The sequence below is a fragment of the Eurosta solidaginis genome, chromosome X (assembly GCF_040869045.1).
Source record: "Eurosta solidaginis isolate ZX-2024a chromosome X, ASM4086904v1, whole genome shotgun sequence".
Classification (NCBI taxonomy): domain Eukaryota; kingdom Metazoa; phylum Arthropoda; class Insecta; order Diptera; family Tephritidae; genus Eurosta; species Eurosta solidaginis.
In genome coordinates this window covers 99,838,524-99,863,789 of record NC_090324.1, presented here as the reverse complement: position 1 = coordinate 99,863,789, position 25,266 = coordinate 99,838,524, and the positions used below count along the sequence as shown (strand labels likewise).

Here is a 25,266-nt window from a genome sequence, read left to right as displayed (position 1 = left end):
TTACTGGTGTGATAGTTCCACTGTTTTGGCTTGGATCCGTGCCCAACATATAGAATGGACCGTATATGTGGCGAACCGTGTTGCGGAAATACAAAGCTTGTCAGTGGTAAGTCAGTGGCGGTATGTGGCTACACTGGACAATCCGGCAGATTGTGCATCAAAAGGTGTAATGCCCCGAAATTTACCTGATCATGGTCTTTGGTAGTGCGGACTACCTTGGCTCAATAATACTCAAGAATCTTGACCTGCAGATATTAACCATAGCTCAAACATTACATTAGAGCTGCGTCCACCAGCGAAGGTAGCATATATCAAAACGCTTTCTTATCCTGAATACCTAGGGAAATACTCCAGTATAAACAAAACGATAAACGTGACTGCGTATATACTTCGTTTTTTACTCAACTGCACTCACAAAGATGCTCGTCGGTCTGTGTACCTAACCAATCATGAGTTACAACTAGCATTAAAACGACTGATTATTGCATCCCAAACCATCGATTTCAGCGGTGAATTAAAGAAACTTTCAAGGGGAATATCAACTGAAGACAGTTCTGTTAAAAGGCTAATTCCATTCATAGATGGTGACGGGTGCTCACGCGTAGGTGGACGCCTGCATTGTGCAAACATATCACCTACTATGAAGCATCCTATTTTATTATCAAGAAAAAATCCACTAACATTGCTCATATTTTCAGAAGGACATCTCACTACACTTCGTGGTGGAGTTGCGCTCATGCTAAACTATGTTCGCAGAAAATATTGGGTACTTGGCGCTGGTAGACTTGCTCAAACTATTATAAGACGCTGTCTAAGTTGCTGTGAATACCTCTCCAAATCAGCTGAGCAATTGATGAGCAACTTACCTCCGGTAAGACTTACACCCGCCCAACATTTTCTTCATAGCGGCGTTGACTAAGCTGGGCCTATCTATATACGTCAGTCATCCCTAAGAAATGCAAAAGTCATGAAGGGCTATATATGCATATTTGTGTGTATGGTAACTAAAGCCATACCTCTGGAGGCCGTAACCAATCTCACTTCCAATGCATTTATTGCGGTTTTTCGTCGGTTTACTTCTCTAAGAGGAAGGTGTACGCCGATTTACTCAGATCATGGCAAAAACTTTGTTGGTGCAAACAAAGCCTTGCAAGTCATGCACCAACGCAGCATTTCATCGTTACCAGAAGACTTCAGGGAAATTCTTGCTAGCGAAGCACTTTAAGCAGCTTTAATAAATATTTCTGCTAAGAGGATTCTTTTTCCCCAACTTTTCTCTCTGGCCAATACTTTAGTTCCTTCGAAATCAAATCTATGTCCAAAAGTAATAGCGTGGAGGGCGAGTGCACTTTTTTCTGTTTCTTTCTTCTCAACGGTTTTTGTATGTTGATTTAGGCGTTTGTATAAATGTCGATATGTAGTGCCTATGTAACTTTTTCTTTGCTGGCAGTCGATGCAGTCTATTTTGTGTACAACGTACTTTTCTTTCTTTGTTGGTATTTTGTCTTTAATCTTGTTGTACATTTTCCCAACATTGTTTTTATTTTTGTACAATACTGTGCAAAACGGACGTTGGCAGTGAACTCTTTGAATTTGTTTGTAATACATTTGGTAACATGCGGGAAATATGAAATTGTCATAGTTTTAATTTCTGCTGATTGTTGTTGGGCGTTGGTGCTCATTAATATTGGGACGGTGTTTTTGTTGTTGATGGGCATTTTATAATGATTTATAAATCTTGAAACTAGTTTTGGCGGATAATCATTCGCTTTGAGGAGGCCTTTTATAATTAATTTGTTCTTGTTGTGGTATTTTTCATCACTTAAGTTAAGAACTCTATTTATTAACCCTTTTGCGGTGCTGATTTTTTAATGGATGTATTGACCTATAATTCAGGATACGACCTGATGAGGCTGGTTTACGGTACCAGTCCGTGTTAAAGGTTCCATCCTGTGTGTTTCTGAAAATAACCATATCCAAGAATGGTACCTTATTTTGTTGCTCTTTTTCAAATGTGAACTCGTTCCTGGTTCTATGGCATTGAATATTTTTAAGATCGATGGAAGGATATGTTCAGGCAGTAGTAAGTATAGGTCGTCTACGTATTTCTTAATTATGCTTATGTTGAATTCTAGTTCTTTTTTTGTTCTCTGAAAGGCTCGTTCTAAAACGTTTTCCATTAGAATTTCTACTAGAATACAGCTGATGGGTGATCCCATTGGGCAACCGAAATTCTGTGCATAGAATTGTTCGTTAAATTGAAAGTAGCGGTTTTTTGTGCAAAGACTAATCATTTCGATAAGTTCACTTTGCGAAAGATTTGTGATAATTTCCCTCCACCTCTCGTTTAAGATTCTTAAAATTGAATCAACTGACGCATTTGTAAATAGGCTTTTTACGTCAAATGATATTTGTGTTTGGCCCGGTTCGTGTGTTTGTTCGGCGATGAATGTTTTAAATTCAAATGAATTGCCAAAATGGAACTGACATTTTGGTATTTTGGCTAGAATCACTGTTGCATATTTCGACAGTGCTGTTGTTGGTTCATCATAGTCGGCGAAGATCGGTCTAAGTGGCATTGGATTTTCGTTTTTGTGGTGTTTTGGTACGAAGTATATCCTTGGAGGGTTTGCGTTTTACGTTGTAAGTTTCCGTTTTGTTAGGGAGTCTATTTTACCTCTGTTGAATAGAGTTTTTACAAACAGATTATTTCTGGTTTATATTTTGTTTGTTGGGTCAGTTATAGTGTTGTATGTATCAGTGTTGCTGAGCATCTCCTCTCCAAGTTTTAATAGGTCGTTTTTGTACATTATTACGAGCCCCTTCAGCCTCTTCCTTAAGATGGGCTTGCCTAGCTTGTTGGTAAAAGTGGTGTGTGCACTGGCATTAATGCGGGAGCTTCAGCCTGGGAGGGTTCGAAACACTTTTACCGAACCAAGCCATCATCTGTCAATTTGGAGGCCGAACAAGAACTTAAACTTTGCACACAAACGAAAAGCTACCGGAAAGCCTGAGCACCACCAATTATGCCTATAGAACCCCATACCTAGCAGCGCGTATCTTATTTTGGTGGCTGCTCTTAACCCACCCTAACATGGTTGTTAATAAAGCCCCAAAAGACCAACCATCTTTTTGATGTTTTTTTTCTTTTCCATTTTTGTGATACTTTGTTTAATTTTTTTTTGCTGCAGTACTGAGAGTTGATAGTATCTTGTAACGATTTTTTTTTTTTGGTTTCAAAAGTATTAACCAATACCTAATTTAGCGATCTAACTAGTAAAACTGGTACAATGAATTGATCGAAATCAAACTTTTTTTTTGAAAATTTACTTATTGTCGTTCCTCATTTTTGAATCTTGTATAGCGGGAATTGGAGAATTGTTCCTTTCCTGGAATTTTTTTTGTAAGGATCGATTTTTTTTTGCATTTATTCCTTTTTCGATTTTTGCTTCATAAACCCTCTTGATATCATGGCACATAATCAGGGTGCTGGATGGATGCCACCACAGGCTAATAGCTGCACAATCTGCCAGAAAGCCCTTGAAGGTACCGACGATATCTTAACTACGGGTTGCTCCCATTCCTTTTACAGAGCATGCCTATTGAACTGGTTGAAAAAGAACAACTCTTGTCCACAATGCCGAGCCAAGTGCACTAGTAAAGAATTTAAAGGTGCAGGCACAAATACCCGTCAGAAAAATTTAGAGCTGCGTCGCAATGAGCAAGGTCAGGTTGAAGGTGGCACTCAGAGTCTATTTAATCGTGCACCAGACCCAGGCAACAAAGATGACGAAAGTCGGGTTAGGAATATAGTATCGGCCGTGATAGCGGCTAGGCAGGTAACTTTTGTTGACGACATCGAAAACCGAGTAGCACATCTGATAGAGCAAAGACTTGAGGGTACCCTTGCCAATGTCCTCGCTAGACTAAACTTGAATGGGGAAAATCAAAACGTGCAGGCAGTTCCACCTGTCAATAATCGTAGCCCAGTAGTTGACGACGTCCCCCTAGATAATCATTCCACTGGATTTTGGTCTAGGGACATACCAAATCTACCCAAAAACTCCGACCAAACTTTCCATCGAACAATTGACCAGCTTCGTTTTAGTGACATGTCGAGTGTACCCAATTCCGGAAGAATTGCACATCTAATTTCGAGCTGGGGCATTACCTTCGATGGAACAGCGCGGTTATCCGTCGACAGTTTTATATATCGTATCGAATGTCAAGTAATTGATACACTCGGTGGAAATTTTAATCTCCTGTGCAAGCATGTCCAAAGCCTATTTCTTCACGATGCGAAAGATTGGTACTGGAGGTATCGACGGTTGGTGGAACACGTCACTTGGATTTCCCTGTGTCAAGCCCTCAGAACTAATTTCCAACACTACAAAAGCGATTTTGAGTTGAAGGAGCACATTAGAGGCAGAAAGCAGGGTATGACCGAGAGCTTTGACGATTTCAGGAACTCTGTTCTCAAACTAGCTTAGCCCCTACAGGTACCCTTAACAGAAGCCGAACTTATTGAAATTTTGCAACACAACATGCGCCCTCGCATCCGACAACAGTTGCTGTATGTGCCCATTACCTCGCTCGCGGAACTGCGCAGGCTTTGCTTGAAAGGTGAAAGTATGGCAAGTGAAATAAATAAACCAAACAACCTACTTCCGTCAGCTAATAATCGACCGATCCCGCGTAGGTACGCCAACGAGCGGCAGCAAGAGGATGAAATGCGAGAAGATGTAGAGTGCGAAGTGGACTGCAGGAGTGACGGACATAGGTATATGGATTGTCTTGAGGACCGAAGCGTATTTTGTTACGGCTGTGGCAAATGTTTATAGACCGAAATGCGAAAAGTGTTCGGGGAACTCGAAAGCGAGCGAGGTCTCGAAGTTGAACCCTCGCCAAGACCGAACCAAACAACAGTAAAACCTTTGATTTCACGTGCAGAAAAACATAGCTTCCCGGTGAAGATTAGTCCGTTTGTCCATGAGATTGTTCCGTACGATGTCCGTCTGAAAAATTATAATGAAGTCCGAAACCGATTTTTTTCTGAAGAAAATAAGTCTATACCCGTTAGAAGGCGTTCGTCCGTTCGTATTAAAAAGTTTTGGGGAGATATTAAGGAAAAGAAAAGGTCCATTAAAAACTTTGTGTATTCTTTGACCAAGAAGTCATCTGACCTAAGACCATATGCTAAAATATCGACTTGTGGCGTAGAACATTTAGGATTATTAGACAGTGGTGCCCAATTCTCATGCATACGATCCTCACTTTCCGACGAGATCCGTAAAGAAAAGCAATTACGAGAGCACAAAACAGCCGTTTGTACCGCAGACGCTAAAACGCAAGTGGTTTGCGGTGTAATAGACTTGGAAGTAAAATTTGAAGGTAGGAATCAGTTGATTGCGTTCTTCGTCATACCAAGTATTTCGCAAAAAGTTATTTTGGGAGTCGATTTTTGGATTAAATTTCGAATCGCACCCCACATTATATCCGAAGTTACCCTGGGTGTAAATCCTGATTATAATGCCCTTTTCTTAACTGACGAGCAAAAGGTTAAGTTGAATATGATTAAAAATAGATTTCCGAGCTTTGAGAAGGAAGGCTTAGCGAAAACGTCTCTTATGGAGTACGCAATAGAGCTACAGCCAAAGGCCCGCCCGATCAAGCAAAGATATTTTCCCATTTCTCCTGCGGTAGAAAAGCTTGTTCACGCAGAAATTGACGAAATGCTTAAAATAGGCGTGATCGAAGAGTCCCCTAATAGTCCTTGGTCCAGTCCGGTTGTTCTAGTGAAGAAGCCAAATAAGGTCCGTCTGTGTCTTGATTCCCGAAAATTAAATAGCGTAACCGTTAAGGACGCTTACCCCTTTCCGCTTATTGATGGTATATTAAGCAGGATACCAAAGGCAAAATATATATCTTCACTAGATCTGCGCCGTGCCTTTTCGCAAATCCCCCTGTCCGAGAACTCCCGAGATTGTACTTGTTTTACTGTCCCCAACCGTCTGTTGTATCGTTACTGTGTAATGCCCTTTGGCCTATGCAACGCCCCTCAAGCACTTTGCCGCTTGATGGATCGCGTCATTCCACCTAAATTGAAAAATCAAGTTTTTGTCTATTTAGACGACCTGCTTATATTGTCCGAAGACTTTGATAGTCATATGTCCGTTCTTTCTGAATTTGCGCGTCATTTAAGAAAAGCTGGCTTAACCATTAATGTCGAGAAGAGTAGGAGTATCTGGAATATATTGTGGGTAATGGCACGCTACGAACAGACCCTGAGAAGATTTCGGCAGTTACGAATTATCCCGTACCAACTACACCCTCCCAAGGCTGAAGCTCCCGCATTAATGCCAGTGCACACACCACTTTTACCAACACGCTAGGCAAGTCCATCTTAAGGAAGAGGCTGAAGGGGCTCGTAACAACATAAACACAGATTTATTTCCATTATCCGATCTAGTGCATATGGGGAAATCCGCCAAACTTTGGTTTTTTTGGAGAAAAAAATTTCTTTTTTGAAACATGGTATCACGCAAATATCTTTTTGTTAGGAACATTGAGGGGTAAATTGGAGCTATAGTGCATCGCCGTTACTCGTCTTACATAATGCCTCAAAAAGATATAGTCAAAAAATCGAGCAAAATATATATAAATTGAGGTTGCAATGTTAAATATACATTTATTTCAACACTTCTGTAGCGATTATATCGAAATTTTAACAAAATATGGAGATATATGCAGCTTTTTGATACACGAGACCCGGTTTTGCAGATATCGGTAAAAATATAAAACCGAATAACCGCCAAATATTTTTGACTGCAAAGTTTGCAACACATTTATTTTAACACCTCTCTACCGATTCCTTTGAAACTTCAAAATCATGTAGATATGTGCTGGGTCAGAAAATAATAATAATTTTTTTTTTCGGAGTCGAAAAAGCCCTGGTCAAAAAATTGTCCTAAGTGAAAATGTTTGAGTTCCCAGGTATCCCTATAGCAATATCATGTCGAATCATGCATCCTTTTTATTTTTCGAATTTTTTCCACAAAAGTCCACATATAAAAGTAAAATCTGTATTTTTATTTTTTCCACAAAAGTCCACATATAAAAGTAAAATCTGTATTTTTATTTTTTTAGTCCGATAGAACTAGTTACACTCGGACTTTTAAAAATAAAAGTCCTGAAATAAAAGTTAAATCAAGACTTTTATTTTTTAAGGCCGAAATAAAAGTCCCGCTTGATAACAAAGAAACGGCTTATCCGAATTAAAACAAATTTATTTCGGATAAGCCGTTTCTTTGTTATCAAGCGGGACTTTTATTTCGGCCTTAAAAAATAAAAGTCTTGATTTAACTTTTATTTCGGAACTTCTATTTTTAAAAGTCCGAGTTTAAATAGTTCTATCGGACTCAAAAAATAAAAATCCGAAAATAATTTGTATCTTGATCCAAATATATTTAAAGTCCAAAATTAATAGTCGTGCAAGGACTTATATTATAAAAGGAATAACAGTTTCAGCCCCTGGATATGTGAAGGAAGTATGTTTAGGTAAAAAAGTTTTAATACACGAGATCCGGTTTTGGAGATATTGATCAAAATATTAACCCGGAAAACCTTAAATTTTTTTACTTATCAAACACTTCTTAAACGATTGTGTTGAAATTTTATCAGGATGTACATATCTATGTGGGGTATAATTAAGTAAAATTTTCTTGATACCCGAAACCCGGTTTAGAGATATCGGCAAAAATATGAAACCGGGTAACCGTCAAATATTTCATACCCCACAGTGGTATACCATCAATTGCCTCATCTTGGAATATTCACACAAGGAAAGTTATTGATGTTTGTACATGGGGAATTATACGAAATTTTCGCCAAAAATTGGCAATCGTCAAAAAGTGTAGAAAAAAAATTTTGTTTTGTTAAATTTTTGTACCAAATTTGTGTTTATTTTCATTTACTTTTAAATAAAACCTGGCTTAAAAAAATTGACAGTATACCACTGTGGTGTAGGGAAAAAATTAACAAACGGGTATGAAGTGATAAAAGTAAAATTGTAGCTGTGCCCACAAAAAAACATGCTCCTGAAAAAAATGTACGCAACCAAGTGCTTCCACTTTTCTGCCTCTACCTTCAAAACTGAAAGGGGCACATTGAATTTGAAGCCCCAGGTATTTTTAGTCCCTGATAGGCAATTATCGCCCATAATCCAAATTTCAATACTCAGTTGCCTCAAAAAGCTATAAGCAAAAAACTATCAATATTGAAAAAGACAAAAAAAAAAGTATCGCTACTTTGATTGATGATAGTTTTGAGTATTGGAGGGGTACATTAATTTTACTCATACTTTTAGAATCTCCGTCTTAAAAACAACATTTAGTTTTAAATTCATAGCGTTTCAGCGATGCCTCAAAATTTTATCGAAAAAGTTCAAAAAAAAATCAAGGGTATCGCTTGAAAAAGTGTAAAAATCGACGTTTTTTACGTTTCGAGGTTCTGCAAAAACTTACTATCAACTTTCTTGATTTTTAAAATCATCAGATCGGATAGTCAAAAGGTCAAATTTAATGTCCTTGTGCTTTTTTCTGGCCTTAAGTTTTTTGCCCGTGTATAATACCCGAGTATCCAAAAAAGTAAAAGTTTTTGGGATTTGCCCTTATATAACTCTCTCATTGAAAACATTGTTAATATTTGCGAAACTAACTGTGGTGCTCATTTTTGTATTCTCGATGATTTTAACTTACCCGATTTTACTTGGCTAGATCTCCAAAATAATGGTATTATGTTTCCAGCTAATGTTACGCGTATTCTTTATATAAATTTTATAGATAGCCTCTTAAGTTGTAATTTCATTCAAATTAATAATGTATTTAATGCACTTGCTAAGCTTTAAGATCTTGTTTTTTGTTGATGAGAATTCGATTTTTAGCCTCTCTGAAAGCATTTTTCCGTTGTGGGAACCTGATAGGCATCATGTTCCGCTCGTCATTACACTTTTTATACTCAGTTGAGCAGAGCTCACAGAGTATATTAACTTTGATTGGATAACGGTTGGTTGTACAGGTATAAAGGAATCGAGATAGATATAGACTTCCATATATCAAAATCATCAGTATCGAAAAAAAATTTTATTGAGCCATGTCCGTCCGTCCGTCCGTCCGTCCTTCTGTCCGTTAACACGATAACTTGAGTAAATTTTGAAGTATCTTGATGAAATTTGGTGGTACGTAGATTCCTGGGCACTCATCTCAGATCGCTATTTAAAATGAACGATATCGGACTATAACCACGCCCATTTTTTTGATATCGAAAATTTCGAAAAACCGAAAAGATGCGATAATTCATTGCCAAAGGCGGATAAAGGATGAAACTTGGTAGATGGGTTGACGTTATGACGCAGAATAGAAAGTTAGTAAGATTTTGGACAATGGGCGTGGCACCGCCCACTTTTACAAGAAGGTAATTTAAAAGTTTTGCAAGCTGTAATTTGGCAGTCGTTGAAGATATCATGATAAAATTTGGCAGGAACGTTACTACTATTATTATCTATGTGCTGAATAAAAATTAGCAAAATTGGATGAAGAACACGCCCACTTTTTAAAAAAAAAATTTTTTAATTCAAATTTTAACAAAAAATGTAATATCTTTACTGTATATAAGTAAATTAAGTTAAAATTCAACTCCAGTAATGATATGATGCAACAAAATACAAAAATAAAAGAAAATTTCAAAATGGGCGTGGCTCCGCCGGACTTTATTGAACTAAATAATACTTTTGGTGATATACCGTGGGAAACTATTTTGCAGTCTAATGATGTTAGTGTCTGTTTCGAGATTTTCTTGGGGACGTTGGCTCAGGGTTTTTTGTGATAAGGTGCCTCGGCGAGCCCCAAAATACATAAATTACCCTGGTACAATATTACTCTCAAAAAGTTGAAAAACAAACGTAATAAATATGAAAAATTGTACAAGGCTGATTCTTCGAATTCTGCTCTTAGAGATCAGTATTTATACAGTGTGAAGGAGTTCAATGTTCTTGATAAATTTGTATATAGTCGGTATATGAGTAAGGTAGAATCGGAGTTGAAAGAAAATACAAAAGCATTTCGGTCCAAGCGTGGTTCTTCCAATATTCATATTTGCATGAAATACAATGACAATTGCTCACAGTCTCTAAATGACACAGTTGAATTTTTTGCAGAATTTTTCAAATCTAATTTCGAAGATGAAGTTACTATTCAGGATACCCTCCACTCTAGCTCGCACTTATTTGAACGTATTGATTTCGTTTCACTGTCATTATCTGTGCAGGATGTCAGTAAAGCTATGTGAATGTTAAAGCCTTCACTAAAATGTGATCCTGATGGACTTTGTGCATTTGTTCTGAAGCATTGTAGCTCAACTTTACGCATTCCTCTTTGCTAAATATTTAATTTTTCTCTACCTTCTGGCTTATTTATTGACAGGTGGAAGTCCACGTCAATCACGCCGATCTTTAGGTCTGAAAATAAGAATGATGTCTCTAATTACAGACCCATTGCTAAGCTTTCAGTTTGCTCTAAGCTTTTCGAAATAATTATTAAGGAAAAACTTTACTTGTTGTTAAGAGCATTATAGATCCGCGCCAACATGGGTTTGTTTCTGGTCGCTCTACAGTCACTAATTTGGCTTCTTTTTCGGACTTTTGCATATCACCCTTCAAAGTCGGCTCTCAGGTGGATACCATATATAAAGACTTTTCCAAGGCGTTTGACAAGGTGTCTCAGCAGCTTCTACTGAAGAAATTGGAGTTCATTGGTTTCTACTCGGTATTCTTGAGTTGGTTGAAATCCTATCTGTATAATAGAGCATTTTGTGTTGATATTGAGATTTGTAAGTCAGACACTTTTCTGGCAACTTCTGGGGTTCCTCAGGGTAGTATCCTGGGGCCGCTCTTGTTCGTTCTCCTTATCAATGACATTGGTGCTTGCTTTCATTTTTCCAATTTTCTACTTTATGCTGATGACCTGAAGATCTTTCGTAGGATTGATAGTCCTTCAGATGTTTTCCTTTTGCAGCGTTACCTGGATAATCTAATTGACTGGTGTAATACTAACATGCTCTACCTAAACGTTAAAAAATGTTTTTACATGCCTTTCTCGAAATCCAGTAATAACTTTGTTTCACATTTCTATTTAGAAAGCAGTCGCTTGAACGCAGTCAAGGAATTTGTTGATCTTGGTGTTGTATTTGATACTAATTTTTCTGTTGTTAATCATATCTGTTATGTTCTTCCGAAAGCTTATAAAAACCTTGCTTTACTGCGTATTTATGCTAAGGACTTTAAGGATCCCTATACCAGGAAGATTTTACGTATTTCCTTGGCTCAAAGCTCGAGTATGCTTCTATTATTTGGAACCCTATTTAAAGCTGTCATGCGGCTAGAATTGGAAGGGTTCAAAGGAAATTTATTCTGTTTGTGCTTGGATCTCTTCATTTCGAGGATCCGCTGCCTTCTTATGTGTCGCGGTGTACGTTGATTAACCTACAACCCCTGCACTCTAGAAGAACCCTGCACGTTCTTATGTCCGTGTTTGCTCTCGTGGCAGGTTCGGTAAATTTCCCTGACCTGCTCGGGAAAATCACGTTCAATGTGCCCAGTAGATTACTTCGTTTTTCCTTACCTTTTTATTTGACCTCTTTCAGAATGAACTATGTCCTTTTCGATCCTATTCTTCGCTCTCTAGCAGAACTCAATAAACTTTCGAGATGGCTAAATATTTATTTCTCTCAGTCGAGGGATGTTTTCAAGTCCCAAATACTTTTACATTTACATTTAGACATATAGTTAAACTTTTTTCTATTATTACGCATATACTTTCTTTAGCTACTATCAATGCATATTATAATTTTTTAGTTTTTTTATAATTTCTATATCTAGTCTGTAAGATGCAAATCATAGACTGGATAAACTGAATAAACATAAACATAAACAAAACTTATATGGCTGTGCAAAATGACGTTGAGCAACGCCATCAGCTCAGTCAGAATTGGGAAGGACCTCTCCGGGCCGTTCGAAACTAAACGAGGTTTTCGACAGGGTAACCCCCTATCGTGCGATTTCTTTAATTTGATGCTGGAGAAAATTATACTAGCTGCAGAACTTAACCGCAGGAACAATATTATATAAAAGCGTGCAATTACTGGGATATGCTGATGACATTGATATCAGCGGCCTAAGCACCCGCGCTGTTAGTTCTGCTTACTCCAAACTGGAAAAAGAATCGGTAAAGATGGGTTTGATGGTGAATGAGGACAAAACGAAGTAGCTGCTGTCATCGAGCAAAGAGTCAGCGTATATGCGCCTTGGCAACCAGGCTACTGTTGCCAGCCATAATTTCGAAATAGTAAAAGACTTCGTTTATTTGGGAACCAGCATCAACACTAGCAACAACATCAGCACTGAAATCCAGCGAAGAATCAATCTTGCCAACAAATGCTACTTTGGACTAGGTACGAACGAAAATCATACTCTACAAGCAGTGGCGGAGTCTGGCTGCTTTTTGAGGGGGGGCGATTTCAGTCAGTAATTGCTTCTTCCAATAGCTGATTTGTTTTGAACAAAGCTCACATCAAGATACTTTATACGTGAAAATGCAAGAAAAAACAACAAGGGGAACGTATAGCAGACCGTTAGTTTTTAAGGGTAAATTTATTAGTATTTTTTTACTTTGTTTAATAATTTCATATACATATTTGGTTTCATTTAGTTATTCAAATTAACAATAGTACATCCAATTTTTTGACATCATTTTTATCTTCTGCATAGTTCATATTCACGCAGTAAATTATCTTTCAATTATATGATCAATATCAATATCAATATCGAAATGGGTATTTAAAAGTGCAAGACCAGTGAGTCTGTTCTGGGACATTGTGGGCCGTAACCACGTTTTCAGCCGGCGAAGTGTCGAAAAACTCCTTTCAGTACAAGCATTGCTAGCTGGAAGCGTGGCCAGAATTTTGATAAGACCATTTATTGATGGACGCAATCATTTAAAACTTTTTCAGCTGATAGTGGAATCGATTTTTTGTGTTGCTTATCAGACCAGCGTTCTGACCACACTTCGTACTCTCCATCTAGATTAATTTTATTTCCTCCAATAAGAGATGTGTATCGTTTACCAAGATCTTGGACAAGCTCTTTAGACAAATTCTTTTTTTGCAGTGTATTATCTTTGATGTTTCGTGATGGGAGTAGCAAATTAAGATTAAAAACTTGCAATGTATCTTCAGGGAATCTACCTTGTAAATCAAGAACAATATGATCAAGAAGAGGTATATAAATTGCTTTTCGATAATACTCTTCAGCGTCTGATGAAGTGTAATTCGCTCGATGTATTTGCTTTTAGCAATTCGTGGGAGGACAATATCAAACTTCAACTCATCTGCTAAAGCGATTATTTTTTGTAAAGTCCCGAAAAACGACTTCCTGCTTCAAGTCTATTCTTTTTTAATGTTCTCAAAGTGTCACTCAATGCTTCAGAAGCTTGATTCAAATCTATTGATGGTGTTTGCAAAAGTAAGCTTAGTGGTCGTGTAACAGAAAGTACATTGCTCAAACAAATCATTGAAATCACGAACTCTGTCTCGCAAATAGATTTCAACATAGAACGGGCCTCAGAACTTGTTGTTGGAGCTTTCCAAGTAGAAATTTCTTGAAACGAAGCAACAATTTTTGTGATGTTTTCTTTAAACTGCATTATACCATCAAGTTTTTCAGACCAGCGCGTTTCACATAGTCCACTTAATGATTCCTGCAGATGTTTTTTGAAAACTATGGTACGTTTCGAAGACTGATTTGGAAAACTGATAATTTTTTTCATCAACGCAATTCAATCCTTTGTTTGAAGAACTTTTGACGTTTTCGCAAGTGAGTTATTAAGACAATGGTTGAAACACGGACAATGATTAGCATTGGTACATATTTTAAGAAGTTCCTGCACAGCTCCCTTAATTTCTGAAGTCATTACAGAACATCCATCCGTTCTAATTCCAACGCAATCTTCGAAGGGTAGTCCTAAATTATTAAAAATATGGATAACTATGTGTGCCAAGGCTACACCTGTCAATTTTTTTTCTCCATTTATAACATCTTCTTCTCGGATCGAATCGTACGCATCAAGGAAAGTTACAAAATCTTCTCTTAAATTGCCATCATATAAATACCGCAAACAAAGGCTGAGTTGCTCAGTGACTACAATCAGTAGTTTCATCGAAAATAATTGCAAAAAATCTAGCTTTTTTAACCCTCTCTTTCAAAATAGATTGAATTTCATCTTTGCAGCATTGAATAAGATCGTTTTGAGTCGTGTTGCTTATATAAGTAGCTCTTGGATGTGTAGAATTTAAAAGTTCTTCAAGCTCTTTATGACCTGCAGCGACTAAAAGTTTCAAAATTGCCCTAAAATTGCCCTCGTTTGTTGCTGATTCAGAAAAGTTAAGTTTAACGTCATCTCTATGGCCTCTTAATGCTAAATTCTGTCGCCCACAAAGAATAATAGGTTTTATAATAATCTCCAACAATCTTCTATTTTTCTCAACTTGTTCCATGCGATGAGAAGAAAGCAAATTAGTGATTTCCTTTCCTGGATTTTCATAAGTATTTATGAAATCTTGACTAAAAAGGGCTGACTTAGAGTGATATTTGTTAATAGCGTGGTTATTTAGTACACCTTCTTTTCTTTGATGCTCTTGATAGCTCGTCGCTTCTTATTATCTTTTCAATCAATGGTGATCAAAGCATCGTTAGGTGTTATTTTGAGTTTTATAAAACTATTCTTCTACAAATAATATTGTTTCTCTTCTCAAAAAATTGTGAAAGAGCAAGGGTTTCTTCAAAAAACTTCTATAAAAAAACTACTACCTTTTTCGAGCTTGCGTGGTTATTTGAAAATTGATACTCGATTAAAGCATGCATACAAAAACTGCATTATGAAAAGTAACGATCAAATATCCATCATTATATTTATACAAATACTGCAAATAAATAGTGGGTTTCTGGGACTTCGTGAAAAAAATTTTGTTCCGAATAAATTTTGGAGAAAAAATCTAATTTGGAGGGCGATCGCCCCTTCGCTACTGTCTACAAGTCACTTTACGTACCCGTCCGGCTATGACCATGACAACAGTAGATGAAGCGGCTTTGGGAGTGTTCGAGAGAAAAGTTCTTCGAAAGATTTATGGATTGAAAGATGATGCTCCGGCCAAGAAAGTGTTTCTATCGGAACCCGCCTATTGAAGCAGAGTAGAGGGCGGCCCCCACTCCGTTGGAAGGACCAGGTGGAAAACGATTTAAACTCCCTTGGTGTGACCAATTGGCGCCGGTTGGCGGAGTGAAGGAGCGACTGGCGCGCCTTGTTGGACGGCCATAACCGTTTAGACGGTTAAGCGCCAATTAAATAAGTAAGTAAGTATCGTACCCGTAGAGCATATGGGAGATATTTTTAGACTTAGAGCTCTTGTAGACCAGGGATCTGAAAGAAGTTTCATCTTTAACAATGCCAAGATAGAATGAAACTCCCATTCAAACCCTCCAGAGTTGAAATATTTCAGATTGACGGCAAAGTAGTTTAGACCTCTTACAAATTATGCTCTCTGACTTTAGTATCCCATAATTTTAAAACCAAAATAAATGCTGAGGCATTAGTATTACACCAGTTAATAAAAATGCTACCCTCTATTACCCTCACATCTCAACCTTGCAGACTCGAGCTGTCACTCCTCTTCGCAAATAGATCTCGTCCTATGTAGTGATGTCATACCTCAAATCATTCACGCAGAAAACCATTTTCGGATGGATTCTTTGTGCTAGAGCCCCTGTGATGGTCACTTATTTCTCCACGCAAGTCTCAGAGGTAACAAACGAAGATCTAAACTCTATATTGCGAAAATTCTGGGAATTAGAGGAAATACCAACCATACCCCAAATAACCCAGAAGGGGAGTTTTGCGAGGATTTCTAAGTCGTTTCTTGGAATGGAGAAAAGTTTACAAAAAAAGGGGAATCTAAAGACTCAATATGGTAGTTTCCTAGAAGAATATCTCACCCTCGATCATATGGAGGAAACTGGTTTCTATGAAATATTTCACGAAGGTAAATACGTCTCATTTTATCTTCCCCATCATACGGTTATTAGAGCCAAGAAAAGGACATCAAAGGTGCGGGCTGGTTTAAAGCCTCAAAGAAGTCGGCATCTGGATATGCGCTTAACAACGTTCTCTATACCGGCCCTACCCTCCAACCTGTTTTGATGTTTCTTGTTCTCAAATGGCGAACATACCAGTTTGTATTCAATCGAGACATAGGAGAAAATATACCGTCAAATTCCCATGCTCGAAGACGACAGCGACTATCAGAGGATCGTCTTTAAATCATCTATGGGCCGCCCATAAAAGACTACCGTCCGAAAACAGTCACCTTTTGCGTAAACTGTGCCCCTACCTCGCCATACGCACAATTCACCAGCCAAAGATGAAGAAGAAACCTTCCCGAAAGCTACCCTTTGTGATAACATTTTCTCTGGCAGCCATGAAATTCTCTCCGCTGAACTATCTCTCCCCAATTCATCCAAGTGTTATCTCAGTATTTTAAAAGACATGAACGAAAAGGACTTATAAAATAAATAAATATAAGGCGCGATAACCTCCGAAGAGATCTAAGGCCGAGCTTCTCTTCCAATTTGCGTCGTGCTCGTCTTGATTTTCCCTACAAATTGGCCGGATGGGACCTACATGTTTTATGCCGACTCCGAACGGCATCTGCAAGGCAGATGAGTCTTCACTGAGAGCTTTTCATGGCAGAAATGCACCCGGAGCGCTTGCCAAACACTGCCGAGGGGCGACCCCGCTTAGAAAAATTTTCTTCTAATTGAAAAATCTTATTTCTAAAATTTTGATGTTGCTTTGCCCGGGAGTTGAACCCAGGGCATACTGTGTGATAGGCGGAGCACGCTACCATCACACCACGGTGGCCGCCCACACTTGCTAGACACAAATCTTTTGGAATTCAGCAACACCAAAACTGTCTTGTCTACTAGTACAAAGCGACAAATTCTCGACTATGTCGCAAAACTTTTTGACCCCGCAGGGTGGCATACGCTGATAATGATGCAGGCCAAGATTTTACTCCAAGTGTTATGGATAGACGGAACTGACTGGGACTAAAAGTGAAGCCCCGCCGCCTCATTAAATGGACGCAATTCGCAAAACATTTACCCGACATCTCAGATATTAAGATACCCCGATGGGTTGACTACATCCCGAAGCAGCAGGTCGAACTGTATGCTTTCTGCCATGCGTCTGAAAAGGGCATTCTGCGCCGCTATATATGTTCGAACAACCCAGGAAACTACCACGTTTTTAACCCTCTGGTCGTTAACGGCAAAGTTGCCCCTATTCGTACTACCAGTTTGCCAAGACTAGAGCTATGTGCAGCTCTACTCCTTGCCCGACTAATCGCCGTCGTACAGTCGCACCTCGAACTATCTTTTAACTTTACATGTGGTCTGACTCGGAAATTGTTTAAGCATTACTCAAATAGCTTCGAAACCGTCGTATCCATTCGAACATTTGAAATAATGGATCTCATCGACAACGCTTCCTGGAGGCATGTAGGCAGTCGCGACAATTCAGCAGATATGTGCACAAGAAGGTGCAAATACAGGCACTTCGCTGTCGTGGAACGGTCCTGAGTGGCTGACCCAGCTCCCTGAAGCCTGACCGAAACGCACTAATCGTAGCAACAAACCGCCGGAAATGCGCCGAGTCGAAGCGCTACACTCAGCTGAACATGACCCCGATTTATTGGATCGATTTTCATATTTTCGTCGCGCCCTCAGGGTAATGACATATGTCTTTAGGTTCATTAACAATCTTAAAGACCGAATTCAAGGTATTAAGCCCGCTTACACACTCTCTCTGTCTCATGATGATCTCCGTAAGAAAAAAATAAACTTACGACGCTAGCGCAAACCCTCGCGAAAGAACATTCTTGTATAATGCAAAACAAATGGTAAAAGAATTTCTCTGCTTACCCTAAACCCATTCCTCGATAAAGACGGACTCCTCAGGGTTCATGTAGATTAGCTCATTCGACGTTAGCGTACACCAAACGACATCCCGTTATTATCCCAGAAAAATCTAGATTCGCTGCCCTCTATATTGAGTACCTTCACGACATACTTCTTCACGTCGCAATACATCTCATGCAGCAATGCCTCAGAGAGGAACTCTATATTCCACGACTTAAAGCCCTCATAAAAAGATGCATACATCAGTGAAAAAACCTGTACCCTCCATAAGCAGCAAATACGCTCCCAAGTCATGGCGGCCTAGCCTACGGAACGATGTACACATGGTCCGCCTTTCACCACTACCAGCATTGACTTTGCGGGGCCTTTTCAAATAAAACCCTCCTTGCTAAAGTCCCACCCCCTAATGAAAGGCTACGTGGCCATTTTTTCTATTTTGGGACAATAGCTGTCCACCTTGAGTTGTGCTTATACCTAACAACCAGTGCCTTTCTCGCAGCATTTGCTCGTTTGGTTGGACGTCGTGTAAAATACATTCAGCACCTGACTGCCATATACGTGTTGTTGACGTTCGTACTCAAACGGGCACCCTCACCCGACCACTTGTCAAGCTCTGTTTTTCCCCTCATACTGAAAGCCCACCTTCTCCGGAAAAACCGCAGAATTCCCTTAGCTATCCTCAAACCACCTCTGCCCACTTGTACTACATTACCGTCTCTACTATGTCGTGTTTCATATAATGCAATCGGGGGTTTCAGATTGTTCAATTCATTAACATTTCTCTCCACTAAAATATAGGTACAATTTTCATTTCAAATTGCTTTGGATCGAGAAATCGTGTCCTTGTCTGACCTTTCGCTCTCTGCATCCGCCTTTTCTTTCGGCTGCTCCCCTTCCCAAGTTTCTTCAGCCGCCAGGGTCTACCTTGGATCAAGCCATATCTATAATGTAGCTTGAATCCGTCCCTACGTCTGAACAGGTAGGATTCGTCATCTGTGGTTCGCGAGGAACCAGATCTCAAATTCGCTGGGGCGTTCCGCACTTCTGGGAGGAACATGGTCACATTGTGTGTGTGGAGGAATGCCATCCTCGCGTCTTGTAAATAGTTGGCCCTGTCCAACACCTCAAGTATTGTTATTATGTCTACGAGCCACTTTACAGTTTTCTTGTCCTCGCAGTCTACGAGGAGGAGCCCTGCTCGGAGGCAAACCCGAAATATACCCGCAAAATTTTAGGGTATGCCCACACCCCCTGAATACTCCATCCCTTATCAGCTCATGGAGATTTTTCAGGTCATCTTGACTGCTGGGTAGCTCCTGGACAGTACAGCCATTCGGATACCACTGACGGCGTCCGAAGAGCTGTGCTGCCTTGGTGCTGCCCCAGCGGGTTTCCCAGACATCGAAGCCAAATTCTCCCTGCCCGTAGGTATAGGGCTCAGCGCAGTATAGTTTCTTCCGGAGAAAATTTGCCGATCCTGCACTTTTCAGCGGGAGCGGGTGCATGCTGGCCAGCTACCGCTGGCTCTCTTTTATTTCCTGCTCTGCCTACTCGTTCGGTGGCCGCTGTAATTTGCACGTGGTCTGGTTCATGCTTGTGCCTAACTGCCCTGGCTCTTGCCTCCCTGGGTGACAGACCCTCTTCGAGGTATCGGAGGTACCATTTTAGTCCAGACCCACTTAGTCCTAGTCGCCTTCTGCTCCCCTTGCTTGTTTTTCCCGCGCTGCTCTCCACTGGCCGAGAGGCCGCTAGGAATCGCGGGTTTCTTCGCTGTTTGTGTTTTATGCTGTTTTATCAGCCCGCGCTGCTCTCTTGGGGGTATTACCCTTGGGGTTTGCCATGTCAACAGCTGGTTCCCTGCGCCCTTCGGCGCTGATGGAGGGGTTTTCATCGTCCCTTTGGTACTCTGAGAAGAGAATTGCCTCCTCTTTTGTGAGGCTTAACACGAATGCTTGGAGTATGTGCGTGGCATTCTGCTGCTATGCCTGCTTCTCTTTTTAGAACAATTTTTTGTTATGCTGTTGTTGTTGCTTAATTTGCTTTTGTTGTTTTCCATTTTGTTCTTACGACAACTTACTTGACATGTTATTGACATGGCAAGCGTGGTTGTCAAATTATTGTAAAGGTAAACTCAATTGATCCACCGCGGCAGAGCCGCTTGACACGGTGAGGACATGGTTACTCTCCAAGGTGGCCCGGTGTTAGGGAGGCGCCGTTATAATACATCCGGTGTTGTGGCACTTCTGGCTGCAAACCAGTCCAATGGGCACGGTGACGCATGATGCCCTGGATTAGGAGATGACAGTTCCTGTTTACCGCTCGTATTCGACGACATCTGTTAGGTGGGCGCAGTCGCACCTCTCGAATCTGATCAATTCGTATCGCCTGCGAATGGTGTAAGTCCCTGCACCGCTACAAGGTGACTGTCTTCTATCTATCTATATACCCACATATTTGCAAATGTACCTCATATATATAAGTACATACCAACTAAGTTATATATATATAAATACGCATATTGAATTACATATTTATACATCGAAATATGTAGTCATTGTAATTGATACGCATATGTTATACCCATGAATTTTACTTGTAAAAGTTTGCGCCAGCCGCATACTGTGCATACTCTGCCGAAGTCCAGCGAAGAATCACTCTTACCAATAAATGCTACTTTGGACTAGGTAGGCCATTGAAAAGTAAGGTCCTCTCTCGGCAAATGAAAAGCATGCTTTACAAGTCACTTATCGTACCTGTCCTGCTATATTGCGCAGAAGCATGGACCATGCCAACATCAGATGAAGGGACTCTGGGAGTGTTCGAGAGAAAATTTATTCGAAATATTTATGGATCTCTACGCCTCGGCGATAGGAAGTACCGAAGCAGATTTAATAATGAGCTATACGAGCTTTACGCAGAAATCAACATAGTCAAACGAATTAAGAAGCAGCGGTTAGGCCATGTATGCGAATGAAAGATCACGCTCCGGCTAAGAAAGTATTTTTATCGGAACCCGCCTATGGAAGCAAAGGAAGAGAGCGGACCCAACTCCGCTGGAAGACCAAGTGGAAAACGATGTAAACTTCCCTGGTGTGGAGTCAGTTGGCAGAGCGAAGAAACGACTGGCACGGCTTGTTGGACGCCCCAACCTTACTTACTTACTTAATTGGCGCTTAACCGTTTAAACGCTTATGGCCGTTCAACAAGGCGCGCCAGTCGCTCCTTCTCTCTGCCATCCGGCGCCAATTGGTCACACCAAGGGAGTTTAAATCGTTTTCCACATGGTCCTTCCAAAGGAGGTGGGGTCGCCCTCTACCTCTGCTTCCATGGGCGGGTTCCGATGGAAACACTTTCTCGGCCGGAGCGTCATCTTTCATTCGCATACATGGCCTAGCCCGCGCAGCCGCTGCGTTTTAACTCGCTGGATTATTATATTGATGTCTGCGTATAGCTCGTACAGCTCATCGTTAAATCTTCTTCGATACTCGCCATCGCCAACGCGTAGAGGACCATAAATCTTTCGAAGGACTTTCCTCTCGAATACTCCCAGAGCCGTTTCATCTGATGTTGTCATGGTCCATGTAGAGTATGATTTTCGTTTGCAAGAGAGGACTTTACTTTTAAATTGCCTACCTAGTCCAAAGTAGCATTTATTGGCAATAGTGATTCTTCGCTGGATCTCAGAGCAGATGTTGTTGCTACTGTTGATGCTGGTTCCCAAATAAACGAAGTATTTTACTATTTCGAAATTATGGCTGCCAACAGAAGCGTGGTTGCCAAGGCGCATATGCGCCGACTCTTTGCTCGATGACAGTAGGTACTTCGTTTTGTTCTCATTCACCACCAAACCCATCTTTACCGCTTCTTTTTCCAGTTTGGAGTAAGCAGAACTAATGGTGCCCATATTTGCACGCTTTTATAGAATATTGTTCCAGAGCGGTTAAGTTCTGCAGCTAGTATAATTTCTCCAGCATCAAAATTTAAGAAATCGTACGATAGGGGTCACCCTGTCTGAAACTTCGTTTAGTTTCGAACGGCTCGGAGAGGTCCTTCCCAATTCTGACTGAGCCGATGGTGTTGCTCAACGTAATTTTGCATAGCCGTATAAGTTTTGCGGGGAAACCAAATTCAGACATAGCATATAGGTAGCTCCTTTTAGTGCTCTCGAAGGCGGCTTTAAAATCGACGAAGAGGTGATATTTGTCGCCGTTTTCGTTCTTACATACAGGACGGCCCTAACCGGTTAACGGTTAATCACCAATTAAGTAAGTAAGTAATACTTCGCCTCTCTCGCAACACCAAATATCAGTTGACAGATCGACACACATATGCTTGTATGCACAAATGTTTTTGCTTTATTACTCGAAAATTTTCCTCTCGGTGCGTGACAAAAAATTAAGACCTCTTTTGTATGAAATAAGTTAAATAAATTATTATATTAAAAACGAAATTTCATGAAAATAAGTAGTGAAAAGTTTTATTTAAACGTTAACTCGCGATACTCCCTTGAATAATCAGTGGCCTCTCTTCACTACACTCAAAGTTGATTAAACAATTTTTGGTTTTTTAAAACGTTATAAAATTCACGTTTGCTATTTATTAATAATTAGAAATTATTTCCAAACTTTTGTAATTCACTCACAACTTCTTACAAGATATGAAAAAAAAAAAAATATGTTTATATCGAATCTTCCCTAACAATTATTTTCCTTTTCTGATATGTAGCGATTTGCACTTTTCATTAGTCTCCGCGTGTACAACTTGTCTACGCACTTTTAATTTAGATACTGTCTTAAAAACACATTTTCTTTTTCAAAGCTTCCTATTCACCTTTCCTAGCTCACTATGATTTTACTTTATATTATTGCGTTCTTACTTTTCTCAAACAGGTATTATTTGACAAGTGTTTTACCAAACAAGTGTTTTTCCAAACAAGTGCTTTTCCAAACAAGTGTTTTTTTTTTTTTTCAAACAAGTGTACCACCTATGTTCCGCTCTGGCAATACATTACAAGTCATACATCCTAAATTAAGAAGCCATACAATTTCTTGCGGCCATCCTTCCATGTCAATCGTCCTCGTGTGACGCCCTTTGTCTTCACACGCCTTCATCCAGCAACAGTGAATCCAATGGTTTTTTTCTTTTATTTTATGAGATGCTTCCTTCCAGCATATACATTCATAACTAATAACTCATATTAAACGCTTAATGAGTATCATAAAAAAATGTTTTCTCAAATACATTCTTATGAGATACTTCCTTCCAGCATACACACTCATAACTAATAACTCATATTCAACGCTTTTCTCAAATATATTCTTATGAGATTATGAGATGCTTCTTTTCAGCATACACACTCATAACTAATAACTAATATTCAACGCTTTTCTCAAATATATTGTTATGAGATGCTTCCTTCCAGCATACACGCTCATAACTAATAACTCATATACGAAGCTTTTAGAAAAATCTTTGGTAAGTTTATCGTCTTTCAAGTCGGATATCAAGCTAGCAGCCAATTTTTAGGAGTATGTGTAAAATTTACCTCTTTCTGTTCTACCTTTAATATTGGCGGCTTAGAAGGTAATGGATTCCTCGAAAAAAAAAAATATTCATAGCACATTTGATTTCCGTTTCCGTGAACAATATCGAAGTCAAACGATTGTAAAAATTCCCACCATCTCTGTACCCTAGATTTAGTGCGATATGACTTCAATGAGTTACAATCCGTTACTACCCCAAATCTACGACAATGCAAATAGTGTCTGAAATATTTAATTGCATTACCTACTGCAAACTTTCCAATTCATAGGAATGGTATTTTACTTCGGTTGCTGTAGTACTCTTTCTAAAATATGCAACAAAAAAAGTTTAACATTATTTTTTTTTGCAAAAGCACTGCGTCGGTTTGCAGTTCAATGAGAAATTTAGGATCGAATAAAGTAATAACCGGTGAACTTGTGAGTATAGAAATTATTTTATTTATAATTGCCTTATAAGAAGGTTTCCAATCAAGATGTGTCTAGTACCTACTTCTTTAACTATATAACATTATTTGCGAAAATTTATTAACAAACTGCCGAAAATATGAAGACAATTAATTGTCTCAATTGAGTGACCGATTGCGGGAAAGGTAAATCAAACAATGTTCCAATTTTCCTCGGATTTGTTCTAATTTCACCTTTGGTTGCTTCGAAACCTGAATACACAACCTTTTGTTTCATAAAAGCACACTTTTTGCTATTAAAATAAAATCCGGCCTCGGCAAGCGTATTTAAGACGATATCTAACCTACTTAAGCTTTCATCTATATCTTCAGTACCTAAAAGAAGGATATCATCCATATAAACTACTATATACGTGTTAGAAAGTTCACCGAGAACTTTCACAATACTACGTTGGAATACCGCGGGAGCATTGCGTAACCCGAATGGCATTGCGAGATATTCAAAATGGCATTCAGGCATTACAAATACAGTATTTTCTATGGATTCGGGATGAACTGGTATTTGGTGGTATCGACTAGCCATATCTAGCGTTGTAAGATAATGGCATCCATGAAGTCTGTTAATCTGATCCGAAATTAAAGGTAACGGATACCTACGTATAATGTACAGTACTTGTAATATACATGAATTTAATTTGACACAATCTTCCCTACAAAATTGTAACGTTTTCGAAGTCCTTTTTACACATATATTTTTTGCTAAAATTTCGCAGCCTATCATAATGTCATTTGGCGGGCACCGTGGTGTGATGGTAGCATGCTCCGCCTACCACGCCGTATGCCCTGGGTTCACACCCCGGACAAAGCAACATCAGAATTGTAGAAATAAGGTTTTTCAATTAGAAGAAAGTTTTTCTAAGCGGGGTCGCCCCTCGGCAGTGTCTGGCAAGCGCTCCTAGTGTATTTCCGCCATGAAAAACTCTCAGTGAAAACTCATCTGCCTTGCTGATGCCGTTCTGAGTCGGCATAAAACATGTAGGTCTTGTCCGGCCAATTTGTAGGGAAAATCAAGAGGAGCACCACGCAAATTGGAAGAGGAGGTTATCGCGCCTTACATTCGGAGGTTATCGCGCCTTACATTTATTTTACTTTTTATTTTTATCATAATGCCATGTTTTAAAAAAGTGTCAGGTAAAATATGAAATATAATGTCTAATTTAATTTCATCAATCACTAC

At 39.4% G+C, this 25,266-nt stretch overlaps 1 protein-coding gene across 10 annotated transcripts in view; it reads right to left on the bottom strand.

Annotated features, from left to right (window-relative positions):
* Window positions 1-25,266, bottom strand: part of bt (projectin protein bent) — a 3,328,983-nt gene that overhangs the window by 1,114,941 nt on the left and 2,188,776 nt on the right. The gene's annotated exons all lie outside the window — the stretch shown is intronic.